Here is a 4,541-nt window from a genome sequence, read left to right on the forward strand (position 1 = left end):
ATCCATCCCCAATACTTTTTTATTCATTTTAATCAATTTTTGTTTTAGCCACAAAATATTTCAGATAGATTTATTGATCTATTTTTAGTAACTTTTTTAAACACAGAATTTAATTTTCTATGAGCAGATTGTATAAATAGTTTAGGTAACTCTCAAAGGCTAGTCAAATTGCTGTGGGTCTAATTCCAATATAAATATCCCTAAGAGCATAGAATGGCAACCCAAGTATTTTGGGGCTGAGGATATTTTTGTAGGCTAGCTTGAAAATGTTTCTACTTTCAATAACATTTTCTTTTTGAAGAAAAGCTGATCACATTAAATCAATATGCAATACTTCTTTCCCTTGCCTCAGTTATAATGGCTACAACTCCCTAAGGATTTTTTTTAATGGAATAGATTCTTGCAGAAAACCCTGGTTTCTTTCTCTACTCATGGCTCACTAAAGAATATGTAGAGAAATAATATCTTGAGTGTCAGAAGTAAGTCAGAGTAATAATCTTCATATCAAAGTTGAGGGACATTCTGTAAGTATCATTTTAATAGATAGGGTGACTATTAGCCAAACCATTTCTAGTGGAGAGTGACAAAAAAAAATCCAATGCAAATTAAATAGGGTAGCTGAACACAACTGAAGAGTCTAAAACTAATCTCTCTCCAGACACGGCTTGACCAGTGATCCTAACCAATTTTTCAGCAATTTTTTTCTACCCTTCTCTGTAGCAGTTTCACCTGTAAGTCAGATTCACTCATGATGGACAAGAGTGGGTTACATAGCTTCCTTTTTTAATACAGGAAGAGGCTGTTTCCTATAACCAGTAAATAAGTGTCTATTTTTCCCTCTGAACCATCCTTGAATCAATCACTGCCGCCAGGGGAGTAGCATAGACTAGTAAATATATAGGAGTTACATAGAGCAACAGCATACATTTCAAGGGGTCAAAAATATTTAATAATATTTGTTGTTGCTTTTTTTGAAAGGCATGTATTTGAGTGTTATTAGTACGACAATTACGGGTCCTTGGCTTCACTAATCTACCCCAAATCTTATATTACCGAGTTTCTCTGTGATTCCTGGTATTCAGTTATGAACTGGAAATCTTCTACTTGGCCCCCAGTCACATTTTGTTCATTGTAAGAATGGAAGTCAAGAGTAATACGACAATGGCCAATTAGCTTTAGATTTGTAGTGGGTGGATCCTTAGCAGAATAAGCAAATATCAGTTGTTGAGTATCTTTGGGAAAATGCATTTAACCGTAGACACAGATCCTTCTAGGATCTGTTTGAAGACCTCATTCCCTATTATTTGAAGGAAATGGAAATGGACATAATGGAGTTAAAAACCTGAAGACCATGCCCTTAAAATATTTAATTGTGCTTTAGCAATAGTCGCTTATTAAAGTTTGTTATATTTTGACGGGGTAAAACACTGCATTTATCAAGGACATTCTTTCTTTCTTACAAGCATTTTGAAACCTGTAGCAGCAGCACAGGAGGAAGGGCAGAGGGAGAGAGAGAGAGACAGAGAATGTAAACAGGCTCCACACCCAGTGTGGAGACGGACATGGGGCTCAATCCTGTGACCCTGAGATCATGACCTGAGCCAAAATCAAAAGTTGGCCGCTTAACAGACTGAGCCACCCAGGTGCCCCTGGACCGTACTTGATAATAGATTTGAAAGTGAGGGTAAATAGAGTTGTCATAACTAGTCAATCAATCAATCAATCAATAAGTCAATCATTCTCTTTTCAACCAAAGTAGTATTTCTGTGGCAGTAATAGAAAAAGTATATTATCCTCCCAAAACATTGTATCCATCAGTCATGTCTTGGAAATAAAGTTCTTTCACTGATATTTTCTAGTGTAAGTGTTTATGGGGTTCAATTAAGAAAACATTATCACTTTCTATGTCTGTAAACTGGGAAGAAGTATAACCGGTATAAGTACTTCCTAGAGTTTTTGTGAGAAAGTAGCTGGTTCAGAACTAGGTACTAACTCAGTATTCAATAAAGTAGACGAACAGTATTTTGTTGCTATTAGTATTTTTACCTTTCGGTTTGTGCTTTTGTGGCATAATCAATCTCTTTTTCCAGTTTTATTGAGACGTAATTGACATACAGCCCTGCATATGTTTAACACGTACAGCGTAATAATTTGATTTACCTGAATCATGAAATAATTACCACAAGTTTAGTTAACATCCACTATCTCAGTAGTTACAAAGAAAATATTTTCCTTGTGACGAGAACTCTTAGGATTCACTCTCTTAACTGTCATTTATACGAAAAAGGTGGAACATGTCACAAATTTGTGTGTCATCCTTGTAAGGAGTCATGCTGATCTTCTCTATATCCTTCCAATTTCAGTATATGTACTGCCAAACTGATGTATTGTATGTGATATATACAATATTGTATTGTATATATATGACATATACATATCATATATATCATATATATGTAATGCTTATTTCAGTAGACCTTGCATCTTTGTCAGACAGCAATTGGTTTCAAGAAATTATTTCTTAACGGTGAATTAAGTAGGGAGGAAGTGGCATTCTGTGGTGGATTTTAGCAATCAACAGAAGAGAAGAGTCTTTCTGAAATATTTATTTTAGGTCCTTCAATTGAAACATTGGACATTTGCTCCCCTTGATCATTTTTTAACATCAAATAATAAACAACTTGATTTGACTTATTTCCTCTTTGGTGTTTCATACATCTGTTAAAACATAACAAACAGGGGTAGCATTTAATGAAAATCTGGAGAAGAATGTATATAAATAAACTGAATTTCAACTTGAAAGTTATTAATTGCTCCTTGGTATTAAAATGGATGTAATATACTTATAGGATCTTTCTGCCAAATAACCGCAGCCTATTTCAAATAGCAGCTCTACAAACACAATAATATCTTACTTAAGAAAGCTACATTGTAGTCAAAGTGTATCAATATCACACTTTTACTAAAAATGCATCTAACTTATTAAATGTTATATATTTCTGAATCTTTAAGACTAAATTTAATTACCCATAGAAGCAAAATTTTCCCCAAATGGTGTTATTTTTGAAGTATTTAACCTTTAACATAGGACCAGCTCCTTCTTAACTCAAGGGCGTTGTCTTAATTCTTTTCAGCATACTTTATATTTAGCTGGTTTACATTCAAAAAGTGTATTTAAGCAGATATATTGTTTTCCCAGCCTATAATAGAGATAGTAATCATCTACTTCTATTAATTTGCTTACCAAAAAAAAAAAAAAAATCTTTCGGTCCTGTATTAATAGGTTTTAATACACCAAGGGCTCATATTGACCCTAAAACAGCAATAGTGATACAGTAAAGCACCCACCTTAGTTACAAACTCCAAGTATTTTAATTGCCTCCATGATAGTTATAGTTGACTTCAGTTTTAAATGTCATTGCTGGTCAGGGCTGTTAATAAGCTTTTCTTTCCCCCTTGATTATTTCCTAAGTGATTCAAGGTTTGGAATCTGAACACTCCCACTCAGAGTAAACATAAAATAAATAGATAAGGCCTAATGAGGGCAAAGCTGGGTCAAAAAGATTTCATTATAAATGTTATATCACTGTAGCTATCCTCATTTTCACTTTTAGAAAGTTTTTATAAAGCAATAAGCAAATTTTATCATCATTTCTGAAATTAAATCAGTCACATAGTCAACAACTATTTACTGAGGAATGACCGTGTCAGACAGGCACTTTTCTACGGCAAGCAGTGGACAGACAGGCAAGGACCTTGCTTTTGTGGTGCTTACATTCTGGGGAGAATCATGGGTAGATTTCAGATTGAATAGTCAGAAAAATAAAGAAAACCAATATATTACTAAACAAGATAACTTAGAGAAGTGATTATGTTACTAAAAAGAAAAAAATATTTTTGTGACACACTGAAGGGATATCTTTTAGATTTGGTGATTCAGGAAACCCTTAACCCTTCTCTAGGGGACATATTGGAAATGATATCTGAGTTATACAAAGTACTTGTCTGTATGGCCAACTGGAAGCAGAGTGTTGCAGGCAAAGGGAATAAAAAATAAGAAAGAAATGATGAAATATTTATATTTCATCAAAATGTGAATGACAGAAGTTCAATGATATTTTAATTTTTGAAATATCCTGAAAATATACCAATACAGTGTTTTAAGAAATGTTGTGTAAGCAAGGAATAAAAAAGTGGGCAATGACTTCAGAAAAGAGAGCCATCTGTGAACCTAATATTCTTATTCAACACCATTGTAACAAAATTCGTGAATATGAGTGCTCATTTCAACAATAAGTTGCTACCTATTTCTTCATAGGAAGGATTCCCAGTTAGGTCAGTCACTACAAACTTCTAGGTTACCTTCTAAAAGACTTGTATGAACTATTTAGGAATATTGTTGCCATTCCATCTCACAGTAAGAAGTAGTTTTTAACCTACAACCCAGTACTCACACTCACACACACACACACACACACAGAAGTATGTGCGTGTATAGCTGAAAAATGTTTCCCGAAACGATACTATGTGTGATGAACTCT

At 33.9% G+C, this 4,541-nt stretch overlaps 1 non-coding gene across 1 annotated transcript; it reads right to left on the minus strand.

The window, feature by feature from the left end:
• Positions 1-2,281: 2,281 nt before the first annotated feature.
• Positions 2,282-2,388, minus strand: LOC121101791. The gene has a single exon (XR_005833825.1). It is a non-coding gene; the product is annotated as a U6 spliceosomal RNA (small nuclear RNA).
• Positions 2,389-4,541: the final 2,153 nt, after the last annotated feature.

This window comes from Ursus maritimus, unplaced genomic scaffold (assembly GCF_017311325.1).
Source record: "Ursus maritimus isolate PB19 unplaced genomic scaffold, ASM1731132v1 scaffold_9, whole genome shotgun sequence".
Taxonomy (NCBI): Eukaryota; Metazoa; Chordata; class Mammalia; order Carnivora; family Ursidae; genus Ursus; species Ursus maritimus.